Source organism: Carassius carassius, chromosome 15 (genome assembly GCF_963082965.1).
Source record: "Carassius carassius chromosome 15, fCarCar2.1, whole genome shotgun sequence".
NCBI lineage: Eukaryota > Metazoa > Chordata > Actinopteri > Cypriniformes > Cyprinidae > Carassius > Carassius carassius.
Genome location: NC_081769.1, coordinates 22,946,432 through 22,960,286, shown reverse-complemented (window position 1 = coordinate 22,960,286; position 13,855 = coordinate 22,946,432).

Sequence of the window (13,855 nt, the reverse complement as noted above, 5' to 3'; positions counted from 1 at the left end):
TACTTTGACAAAATTAGTTTGAGTAGTTACAGTAGTTGAACATATATGTACAAATAAATCAGGATCAGAGAATTTAGATTTTCTGTGAGATACTATTTAAACACAAAATCATAAAATTAAACCATTGGAGTAGTGGGTCTATTTCAATGTAAATGGCCTAACAAAGTCTTCATTCTTTCAGCTTTTTAATATTTAATGAATCTTGGCATTAAAGAATTAGGGAGCAAACCCTTTGTGGCCTGCATGGGGGTGACTCCCAGTGCGAAATATTGAAATATAATTATGTTTTGTCTTGGTATACAGTCTATTAGGTCTTATTACTATTATTATTATTATTATTATTTTAAAATAAATTAACACTTTTAGTCAACAGGGATGCATTAAATATATCACAATAGAAAATAGTTATTTTAAATAATAAAAAACTATTTCACAACATTCCTGTTTTACGTCGCAGCATTTCAAGAATAAGAAACTTTTCAAAAACATTTGTAAAAAATCTTCCCAACCCCAAACTTTTGAACATAATAGGCCTATCTATAAATTGTTTTATGCAAAACAGTGGATCCAGTTTGGCGTATGAAGAAGTGCTGAAGCTCTGGGTTTAGAAAGTGGAAAAAGAAAAAAAACAAAACATTACAACTCCTTTGTTGCTCAGGGTGTTGAATATGTATTAGCACAAGTCAATCAAATTAAAATGTTTACTAAGGGCACAGACCATTAATCTAAATACTTTAGAATTTAGCAATTAGTGGCGGTTATTCCATTTGTTCAGGAACCCAGTGTGGTAATGATGTTGGAATGCATTCCTGGAGAAGTCACAGAAAGATTGTGTTTGTGTCTAGGATGGATTTCAGAGCAATCAAACTGCCACTGAAGGTTTCTGCTGGGCGATCATGGTAATGGACGTGGTGTCATGTTTGCATCTTCTCTTTTGTTTGTTTTTGTATGTCTTTTGTTTCCTTTTTCGACAAAATTGTTTTGTATCATGTAGTAGATGTGATATCTGGATGATGGAGATGAGAATATGTACAACTGAATCATTAAAGTTATTATACATGAGAACTGTCATGTTGGTTTAATTGATGAGTTCTGAAAATTATATAGAAAATCAAACTAAAATATAATTATCTATATTTATTATCTATAAAATAAATAAATAGTAGCAAATATTCTAGCAAATATGTACTGTATGCGGTCTCTGGGGCACATTCAAAAATGTACTATTACGTAGGCCTATACCTTTAAGGCAATTATGCATACCGTTTAGGGGTAAATGACTAGGTACAATGATTGGCCTTTTAGCTTTTGTAAAATATATAAAATGCACGACGTTTTATAAAGGGTTTTAATCTTTTTAAATTTTTAAACGAAGCTATGAGGGATGGGCCTATATGTGTTTACAAAATGTTCACAACTTTCAAAAATTTGATGGTGTTCTTGACCCCATTGAACGCACTGTACTTTTATCCTTTGCTACCGTGAGGTCTATAGAGGATCTTTAAATTACGACTTTAATATTTTTATTGTTGGATAACCGTATTAACAACGAATTAAGAAACTGTTACCGAACTACATTGACTATTTTCACAATAAGCTATACCACGTCCTTGTGCATTGGAAAACTGTGTAAATACCATGGTATTAGTTCATTAAAATTTATATAAAAGTATCATGATAATAGCATCTGATATTAGATCGTTTATGGAATCGCAACAGCACTTTTCCGTACTGTGGAGCAAACCATGTGTATTTCACTTCCGTAGTTGGCCACAAGAGGCCGCCACAATTTGTCTTAAAGAAGCCCCTTGACACTTCCAGCATTAAAAGCTGACTAACAACATAAATGACCGGCCTAACTCAATGAGATTGCTCATCCAACAATAATTCTACTGGACCAAAAGGTCAAAGCTACCTTGATTAGATTCTGATTTTCAAAATCACATTACATTTGCAAGCAAATAGAAAGGCCTTTTAATCCTTAATGAAGGTGTTTGAAAGATTAGAGGCAGGACTACATGAGATTGTGACTGTGGACACGTGGTGTGTACCTGAGGGTAATTTTCTCTGTTGGATGCGCTGGCCGTCCTTCTCCCTAATCAAGCTGATCTTGCCTTTCGGCTCACGTCTATTGACTCTCTCCACCTATTCTGCCGGCTATAGCAGCAAGATTAGCCTTCATTTGTTTGAAGTTTGATAACGGTTTCATTGTGCACATCCCTCAAACTAAAAAATAGGCAGAAAATGGGGAAAGGTTTGTGTGTGTGTGTGTGTGTGTGTGTGTGAGAGAGAGAGAGAGACAGAGAGAGAAACTGGCGCACATGGGATACATGAACTTTTAAAGCGTCCTCCATCATCTTATATGCCTGATGATTCAGGTTGTGAATAACTCTCTCCTGTTATTAATTCAGTTGCTTTCATCATAGCAATTTTTATGACAGGGCCTTCTGCATTAAAAACAAGCTGAAGCATCAGAAAACTCCTCAAGGCTTCATTTAAATCTGTGAGCGGAGCCAAGTTCTGATGTTCGGCTGATATAATCAGCACATGCTGTACTGTGTTCCTTTAGTTTACCTGCAGAACTGATCTTTACACTGCACAATGTATGTGATATTTAATAATATCATTTATAAATGGCTCAGAGCTCGAGTGCGCCGATTCCGGCCTTATAAATAATCTTCTGAAATTTCTTTGTACCCACAGAGCAAAAATAAGAGTACATGCTGTTTATCTACTTTTTATCGACCCTGTTTTCAGAATAATTTTCCAAATGTTATTTTCTGTCAGTATTACTTTACAGAAGCCAGATTGTTTATTCTATACAAACGCTCCGATTTATGCACCGAAATGATTTCCGCACACTTTGAAGAGAAAGTTTCTATCTCCTGCTCATTCCCTCTCTCTTTCCATCCTTCTGGCTCTCCCTCACCTTTTCTCTGAAATTACACTCATTCATTCCCATGTCAGGGCAGGAGAGAGAGACAGCGAGTGCGTATCTGCAGTTGACCTGGCTCTCTGAGAACGTATGGATCTAATCTAAGACTCGATTGCTTGGCTCACATGTGATAGTACCCATCAATTTATACCCTGTGATGCAATGGGAGAAAATCCTTCCGAGTTCTGAGGGTATTATATTTCAGTGAGGATGATGCCGGAGCACACCAGGGCAAAACAGATTGTGGCCTCATGGATGTTACATTTTTTCTGAATGTAATGCTGCATTAGATGCTGCTTTTCCATGGAATATCGCCTTTAGGTAGACATTTTGTTTAAACAGTAACCCACAGTAAGTAAAGTTTATTTTTTTAATGACTTGATCCAGGCCTGTTGCTTAAATTCACAACCCCAGGCCCAATTGCAGGGATTTTTAGCACTTGGCCCATCAATTTTAATTGATCTCAAACAGTTTTTCTGGACAAAAATAGAGTGTTGAAGTTGACCTAAATTGTAGGTTAAAATTATTCTATTATCAGACTAAGTGGTATTGATTAGTATTTTAATGGCATTGCAGTTGATTCATCACAACGTCTATTATTAATATGTGTACTATACCTGCTATTTTAGGCAATACTCTGTTTTATAGAAAGCCTACAAAACTGTACATATAAAACTCTCTATCCAGCCAACACTATTAAAAATAAAAGGTTCCAGACGGGTATTTTCTCAAAAACATTTACTGTTCCCCTAAAAAAGCATTCAGTGAACAGATTTTAAAATAACCATTTTTTTTCTTAGTGTGAAGAACATTTTAATAATATGAGGAAATGTTTTCCACTATCTGAAGATTCTAAAGATATTAAAGGGTCTTCATGGAGCCACAGGTGCCAATAATGAAAATGTATTTTAAGAGTGAAGAAGAAAAATCCAGACTGGATCTCAGTGAGGCAGTTTTGCATTTTAATAAACCTGACCCATCTGTACTGGCCATTAATTGGTTAATAATGCTCCTTTTTTTAAAATGAGGAATCACTATTGTTAACGGAGTCTTAATTAACGAGAAATAACTCACTCCTTGAAACTAATTAAACAACATTTGATCTGTTTTATCAGAAGGACTCTTAAATTTTTTTCAGTAGTTGAAGAGGACAAACGTCCTTCAGGGAGAGAGGAGAATTATTTTGTCAAGAGGACATTCAGAGAATTACTCTGCCTCTCCAAATTAAACGTCTGGTTGAGCCACTCAGAATCAATTTAAAGTGTCGCTCTGGTAGAGGACAAGCTACCTTTGCGTGTTAATAACTGTCAATTAATGAATTCAACTCTCAGATGGTTAAACTCATCACAGCTTTGTGGCGTTGTCTAATATTAATGCTAATGATGTCAAGATCTTCTGAGGGCAAACTTCAAACATGTTGAAATTGCTCATAATGGTTCAGAAATATGTGTCTAAGGAGAGGAAAGCCAGTTTGGAGACTAAGAGGTGATAATTGCATGCTGCTCTGATGTCAGCATGTTCTGACTCCTTTTAACTCTGACCCAGGATCACAGAGAAAAGTTAGCCTCTCTTTGGTTCAACAAGAAGGCATTTGGAGAGACTGAGGGAGAGATTAGGCCTTGCATTCTTAGACACATTTTTAGGCTATGTTTACACAACAATGATGTAGTCAAAATGGAAAAGTTTTTCTCCGCGTTTTTAAAAAGAGTGACATATACACAACAACGTTTTCAAAACGATTTGCGTCTACACATACCCGCGAAAATGAACAAAAGTCCTGTATTACATATTCCAGTCCAGTAGTTGGCTCTGTCACCTTTTTTAGTAAACAGTATCTGCAGGGATGTCTACATACCTAACATGTACTACGCACACGCATGCCGTTTTCAAAGATTCCCATATTGAGTATTTAAATGGAAATAGTAACGGTGGCATTTTTAAAAACGTGCACTTTGAAACCTGTTTTCAAAAATATGTGTTTTCAGTCCCCAAAGCACTGTTGTCGTTTAAATGAACAGGCAAAACAAATAAAAAGTTTCAAGTTTTTGGCTGAAAACGTCTTGTAAACTGCCCCTTAGAGACAGAAAAAGACCTGAGTCTTATTAAATTTCCTTTTATGAATTTAAGTTAGTTGACATTAGCCATTTTAGGCCAGTCCTACTTTACCACTGAAAATGACATTAACCCTTTCGAGTCGATTAACGCGGATACGCGTTTTGAGTCATTTTCTCCTGATAACCCCGAAAAGACCTTAAATTACACTTTCAGTTTTAATCGTACAGATAAGAGCAATACATCAATCGAATCTGTAAAGGGTCTACTTTTTTTTGGATACAGACATAATAACAACAAAACTTTGTGCACTTATAAAATAAAGATAACAAACAAGGTGTGCTGTCTGCAGCCTTTGTCTGCGCTTATCTTCATTTACAAACAAGTCATTAAAATGAACTGTAACTCCGTGAATACTCAACGAAAATACATGGGGGAGATATCTATAGAAAGCTTGACATGTCTATTTTTAAACTAAACAAGTGCCGCCGAAAACAGATATTCTGTGATAAAGTAATCCATATGAAAACAACGCGATGTCTGTTTTTCAAGTCTCCCTTCATTATATCTAATGTGACCACGCCCCCGCGCTGAACGCGCTATTCAGATTCAAACTGAAGCGCGCGGCTTGAATACGCCCATAACAGAAGAAAAAGCAGCGAGCCTGTTCTTCAAGTGTTTATTTTACTGTTTGCTTCGCGATGAGAGGAATAAGACGTAATTCACCCCAAAAAGATGTCATGTGGTTGAGGATTTGAGAAATGGATTTCCTCAGAAAAAAAGAATGCAGCACTTTATTCAGCAGAGATCATAAACATGAGTAAGTCTCTTTTTATTTATTTATATACTTGTACTAGTTTTCACATAACGTGTAAACATTTTACTAGTTAGACTTTTTCCAAATACTTTTTCCAAACTATAATTCCTGACTAAATGTATAGTAATCAAGTGAAACATTATGAAGTTTCAATAACAATATACAATACTATACCATTCAAAAGCTTGATGTAAATAATATAAATGTAACAAATAGATAACTGTCACAAATGTAAAAACATGCTTTTCTTTCAATTTATTCCCCCTAAAAACCCAGAAAAATATTCTCAGCTCTTTTCAACATTAATAATAATGATAATAATAATAACAATAAATGTTTTTTTTTTGTAGAAAATAAGATTGTTAAAAGGATTCTGAAGGATTGTGTGACTGGAGTAAGGATGCCAAACAATTTGTTTGAAAGTCAGCTTTGATTGTTTCTAATAAACTGTTTTATTACTGTTACATATTTACTGTTTTACATATGACTTTTACCAACAAAAAGTGTCTTAGAAAATTTAAATCAATATATTGTTCTCTGTGAGTGAGTAAACAAGATGATTTTCACATCATTTAGAAAGAAAAATTCTAGACTACAAGCTCCAGTTCTCAAAAATCCCGGGAACCATTGTTCTTTATGTGTATCTTTATGTTTTTTGCCTTATTCAAGTGTTTTAACATTTTTAGTTTTTCACTAACCACGCATAATATTTTTTTTCTCAAAAACACAATCATGTACATACATGCATTTCACATATTATTATAGCCCAGTTTGTGCTGATTACAGTGAGATTAGACTTTACCCATTTAGATATTTATAAGAAACTGAAAAAAGCACAAATGTCAGGGCATGACAAAACTTCTCCAGGCCCCAAAAATACCCTTAGACTCCAGAGGGTTAATTAATCTTGTATGTACAGTTTTATTTATTGTGCATACTCTATATGTATATATATATATATGTGTGTGTGTATATATATATATGTACAACCCCTTCTGCCCCTTGGTTATTTGATTTTCTACGCGAACATCGTTCTAAGCTTAAAGCTGCTGAAAGGGTGTAGCGCAAATCCCAAAATACTACTGACCTTAATGTCTATCAGTCACACAACATACAACATACAGAACTAGCAAATATTGCTACAAGTGTGATTGCATTATATAATAATTGCTGTTAATAGTATTCATCGTCTGGTTGACTACGTCTTGTATTAATTTTTTTGAAAATTCCTGTCATATGCACATAAACTGATAGTCATCACTTATAAGCTACTACTAAATATTGTAGAAACTTAATTTTCTGTAAAGTTGCTTTGAAATGATTTGTATCGTAAAAAGTGCTATACAAATAAACTTGAATTGAATTGAATTGTACTTCTCTCTTCCTTCTCTGCTAATTTCTCCACTGCTAAAAGGACATACTACCATAATAAAATGAACAATTCGTCTATCTCTCGCATGCTTTTTAAAACATTTTCCTTGCTCCTTTGTCCTCCTCCTCCCCCTCCTGTATCAACTCTAATAGCTGACGAATTTGCCACATTTTTCATTTATAAGATTAAAAACATTGCACAATTTTCCACACCACAATCCATCAAGCACATCTCACCAGCGAACATGCACTCATTCACATCCATCTCTTCACTCTCTGAGGCAGAAGTCTCCAAACTCATCCTTTCTAATCATCCTACTACTTGTCCACTTGATCCTATTTCATCTCATCTCCTTCAAGCCATTTCTCCACAGTTGTATCTGCACTCACTCACATCATTAACATATCCCTCCATGCTGGTGTTTTTCCCTCAGCATTTAGACAGGCTTGTTTAACTCCACTACTTAAGATATCCACCCTCAACCCATCTCTTTTAGAGAAATACAGACCATTTTCCCTTCTTCCTTTCATTGCAAAAACACTTGAACGAGCTGTGTTCAACCAAGTCTCTGGCTTTCTCACACAGAGCAACCTCCTTGACAGCAACCAATCTGGCTTCAAACGTGTACATTCAGCTGAGACTGCCTTTCTCTCAGTTGTTGAAACCCTAAGACTGGCAAGAACGGAATCAAAATCTTCAATACTTATCTTGCTTGATCTGTCCACTGCTTTTGACACAGTTAACCACCAGATCCTCCTGTCAACCCTACTAGCAAAGGGTATCTCAGGAACTGCACTCCAGTGGTTTGAGTCTTACCTATCAGGTAGTTCCTTCAAAGTATCTTGGAGAGGTGAGGTGTCCAAGTCGCAACATCTAACTACTGGGGTGCCTCAAGGCTCAGTTCTTGGACCACTTCTATTCTCTGTCTACATGGCTTCATTAGGTTCTGTCATTCAGAAACATGTCTTTTCATACCACTGCTATGCTGATGACACTCAACTCTACCTCGCATCTCTAACAGATGTCCCATGTCTAACAGACATTTCTTGCTGGATGAAGGACTATCATCTTCAACTCAACCTTGCCAAGACAGAACTGCTTGTGGTTCCAGCAAACCCATCATTTTATCACAATTTCACCATCAAGTTAGGCACATCAATCATAACTTCTTAAAACAAATGATTGATGATCAGCTAACTTTCTCAGACTACATTGCTAAAACTCTCCGGTCCTGCAGTTTTGCTTTATTCTACATCAAGAAGATCAGGCCCTTTCTTTCGGAACATGCAGCACAACTCCTTGTTCAAGCTCTTGTTCTGTCCAGGCTGGACTATTGCAATACTCTCTTGGCAGGTCTTACAGCCAGTTCTATCAAACCTTTACAATTAATCCAGAACACGGCAGCAAGATTAATTTTTAATGAGCCGATAAGTAAACATGTCACAACTCTGTTTATCAATTTGCTCTGGCTACCAATAGCTGCTCGCATAAAATTCAAGGCATTGATGTTTGCCTACAAAACCACCACTGGCTCTGCACCCCTTTACCTAAATTCATTACTTCAAACTTATGTGCCCTCTAGAAGCTTGCGTTCTGCAATTCTGCAAGTGAACGTTGCTTGATTATGCCATCCCCAAAAAGCACAGTCACTTTTACAGACTTTTAAATTAAATGTTCCCTCCTGGTGGAATGACCTGTCTAACTCAGTCCTTAGCCATCTCCAAGAATCGGCTTAAAACACATCTCTTCCATCTTTATTTGACCCTCTGACTTTAGCCCTCACTATTCTAATTCTATTTTTTTTTTTAAATCTAACTAGTTTTTTAATCTTTTTGTATTCTATCTGTTTTCTTTTTTATTTATTATAAAAAAGTTTAGCAAACAAGCAACAAAAAAGACCTCTAACACTAGTTTGCTCTATTATTTTTCTGTTCTATCTGTTTTCTTTTTTTGAATTATATTATTAAAAAGTCCTTGCTACGTGTACTGTGTTTAAGCTAACTGAGACTTGTTATAGAACTTGTATATCATTGCTCTTTTGTTGTTTTTGATTACTGATTTGTAAGTCGCTTTGGATAAAAGCATCTGCCAAATGACTAAATGTAATGTAAATGTATATACACATAAAAAACTATATTTAATATAAATATTTCAAGCAAAAATGGCAAAAAAAAGATAAAATTTCATAATTCTTTTGTGGTTGTGAAAATGTTATTGTTTAGTCCTTATCAAGTATGAAATCGGCTGTAAAATCTGAATTTTACCACTTTGGTACAAATCTGGTTCAGCTAATGTACATTTGCCATGTACAGTAAACAAACTTTACCAAAAATGCCACTTACTCTTAAGACATTACTTCATTCTCACCGTCACCATATTGAACATTTTTATGTCTCCTCCCTTATAATGCCTCAGTTATTATATAGAAATAGGATAGACCACAGTGCTGTCTTGCATCCCACCAAGCAATGTTTTTTTAGAACTTTGACTAATGTTTTGGAAATTTATGAACCAATGTCTTTAATCTTGGTCTTTAATACGTTAGCACAAAAGCGTTATTTATACATCACTCATGGAACATGTTATCTTAAAAAAAAAAAAAAAAAATTGTTTAATTTAAAATTAACCTTCCTTTGTGAAATGTCACATACTTGTGAAATGATGGAATGAAATATTCCCTTAATGTTCACATAACCAAAAAAAAACAAAAAACAAAGAAACATTTTTGTTTTAGTACGTTCAGAGAACATTTAGAAATAACGTTTTCATACGTAATAGGAATGTTACTTTAAAGTTCTTACAAAATATTTCCGTTACGAGGAACTGAACCTTGCAAATTGCACTCATGATGCCACAATTTGTGGTCATGTTTGCTCTGTTGCTTTTTACATTGTTCCTTTATCTAAAACAATTCAGACAGTGTGTGCAAATAAACGCCACTGTCGCTGAGAGCAATTCAATCTTAGTGAGCTTCCCCCAGTGTGACTAGGTGTGCCTTGGTCTGGTTCAGTTGCTGGAAGTGGTCTAATACATCCTCGTTAGGTTGCTGGAAGGACCGTTGAGTGATGCTGCAGCTCACCAGTGATCCCACATACACTTTGGGCTGCTTGTTAGTCAGAGGAAGGCAGAACAATCGAGAATCGTAAGAGTACAAAAAGGTGAGGCAGACACAGAGAAAGAATAAAGTTTGTGCAGGTCAGACTGATGCTTGCGGCCCTCCGTGTCCTGAGTTGGCTGCTTGTTAGTACGCTAGGACCTCTGTCTTCCTTCGCCTTTCCTCCCCTCTATCTCTGCTGGCCCCGTGTGCTCCTGGATGGCCAGGGGTCACTCCCAGCCAATTTAGAGTGATGCACATCTACTCTGTCAGCCGCCAGCTTCCACACCGAAAATAATTACAGAGTGAGCATCTGCTGTCCCTGAGAGACGAACGATAGAGTCTGACACGAGCAGGACGGAGATATTCCACACTCTGTTTCTCTTTCCCCCCTCTAAATGGTGGAGCAGGCCCAGAGGAGGCTATAGAGAGAGAGAAACACCTGGTGAAATTCTCCCTCAGTGATCTGTGCATATGCTTAATAACTTCGCTCTGTAGTTAATTGGAATAATTGCCCGGAATGCTCTCGGAGAGAAAGAGTGTGGGATGCCCAGAGGAGAAAGGAGGAAGGAAAGACTGCAGCAAACGCTGTACATGTTTCTGTCAACTCATACTCAAAATATATATAGGCTGTGTCTGAAACTTAAGGCAGGTGCCTTGTTGTCATGCCCCAGTAAGCTGATTGCTAGAAAAAGCAGCATTTGTAAAGATATGGGGTTCAGACAGGCTTCAAAGGTAGTAACGTCACATCTATTGATATAAAACAATTTTAAGTGAGCTTTAGAGATAAAGAAAACAATTATTGCAATTGTTTAGATCTGCACTGAAAAAAATGCAGTCTAAAAATTATAACATCAGAGATGTTATTTAACATCACTAAATTATCCGCAATACAATAATTTATACCAGTAAAGCTTTTTAATTGCTAAAATCAGGTGGAAATAGTTCTTTAAAAAAGGTATTAAAAGTTAAGGGAAAAACTCATTTTGTTTACCCCTTTCAAGCACAAAGTGTAAAACATTTAAATACTATTAATCGTAAATGTTTTATTATCTTGGATCATCCCTGTCTTTTTTGTAGCATCCCTGTTTTTTATGTACAGACAGAATGTTATGAACGTTGTAGGGCAGGGATAGGCAACTCCGGTCCTGGAGGGCCACTATCCTGCAGAGTTTAGCTCCAACCCTAATTAAATACACCTGAACAAGGCAATCAGTGTTTTCGGGATTACTAGATAGATACAGGCAGGTGAGTTTTCATAAGGGCTGAAGCTAAACTCTGCAGGATAGTGGCCCTCCAGGACCGGAGTTGCCTATCCCTGTTGTAGGGTATCAGAGCAAATCAGACATAAGATTCGATCAAAACCATGGTTGAGCCAAATTCCACAAAGGGGGTCTGAAGGAAGCCTAACTAACCAACTCTTTCACAGAACAGCTTTCAACATTAAAACTAGAGAACACTTATTGATAATCCCAAAGGATGGCGATAGACAAATTTGGGGCAATTAATTAAGATTAATGGTCAAAGACACAGCATATCCCCCGCCCAGCACAAGAACCAGACTGAGATTCTGTAGGAGATCTTTTAACTTCTCTGGTCTTCACAGAAAATGTCCTTATGTTCAGAGAATGGCACAGAAACGCCAAAATGAACTCAAAAGAACTTATAAATGAATACAAGTCTATTTCTTAACTCCATATCATGTATGTAACCCACACAATTGACTATAATTTTCTGATCACTTATTGTGTATGTCTTTTTAATAACTATTGAATCGCTTAAGGGTTCATATTTATATTTAGTGTTTGAATCTTCTTGCTTAAAACGTTTCTGTCAAATGTATCATATTCTTGTTATAGAAATCATGTCCAAAATTATACTCCGCAAGAGCGGGAAAATTCGGGCCATGTGACGGATAAGATCACATGTTGATTTATAAATTTGGAGTAGAAACATCTCAACACCCCGAGCAAAGACAATATCTAATTGGTCATAACACCAGTTGGGATGTGTCCAACAACCCGGTTTAAATATTTAGGACACCATCAAATTGTTCTTTTAATCATCACATTTAGCCATTGCTTTTTAGTCATGATTTTTAGTCATGGTGCTTTTTTAATAATAATAATAATAATAATTCATTACATTTATATAGCACCTTGCTAGGCACTCAAAGCACTTTACACAGTCAGGGGGTATCTCCTCATCCACCACCACTGTGCAGCATCCACCTGGATGATGCGTCGGCAGCCATATTGCGCCAGAACGCCCACCACACACCAGCTTATTGGTGGAGAGGAGACAGAGTGATGAAGCCAATCAGCAAACATGGGGATTGTTAGGTGGCCATGATGGTCAGAGGCCAATGGGAGAATTTAGCCAGGATGCCGAGGTCACACCTCTACTCTTTTTAGACATAGCTTTTAGCACTCTTTGAGCGTGCTCTGTCCTACATGCCAGTTGCTCATCCAAAACCATGAGGAGAAATGCCACCTAGTCTCATCAAACGTTACTCTTTTCATTCTTTTATTTTAGGTTCTTTTCTTTTCCATTGAGAGTTTCATGTTCTGAGTTAAGTTTTGTAAAGCCGTGTCTTTGAGTCTTGTCTAAACCTTGAGTGCTCGTCTAAAACTAAAACTTAAGCCCACAACTCTGCACCTTTAGCCAGCGCTCAACCATTGGCTTCCCAAGACATCACTTCAATGACTACTGAACTTCCAGCCAATCAGCAACCTCGGGAAACCCCCTTTCGGCAACTAGACAATGAAGAGCACCCCTTTACACAGGCACTGCAAGTACCTACAGATTTTAGCTGAACTGGTGAATTTAATAGAATATTAACATCTTCGAGGAACTCAATGTAAGGGTTAATTAAGTGATTGATGGTTTTTTAATGTATATGCAAATTGCACATATTGCTATAAACTTGGGATTTCACATTTTCATTCTCTTAAACTCATTCTTTCCTCACTTTCTCTCTTTCTGCAACTTGTGTAAATGTGTGAATGCATGTGTACATGTGTTAGATTAGTTTATATGTCTTAGATTTACCCTATAAAGCCTTATTTAAATTGAACAGAGAAGTATCTTGGGTTTTGTGCTTACAAGTTAGTCTTAAACTGCTGATATAATAATAAATAGTGTTTTCACTATACTTTGGATATTAATATCAATTGCATAGTTGATGTTATTCGGCTCATTCAATGAATTGTTGGCGACACAATGATCAGCTTTAAAACAGTGATTCTGTTCAAATTCCCTACAAAATCTTAAATGATTCCCTTTGAGCTAAATTGACCTGTGACCTGACCTAAATTGACCTGTGCTGACCTGTGCTAAAGTGCTGTAGCGTAATTCATCAAATATTCCACCAATCATGTTCAAAGAGAAGGAGATTGACGCTTTGATCCAAATGATGATAGTATACGTAATAGATTTCAAAATTAATTTAAAAAAAAACATCTCACTTCTTCTGTAAGTGAAGCTGGATCACAAATGATTCATGTGAACATAAACACATTTAGGTAGATCGGGGGATGCATTCCCTTCAAAAACAAAAGTAATCCTCTGAATCTTCAGCGGCTC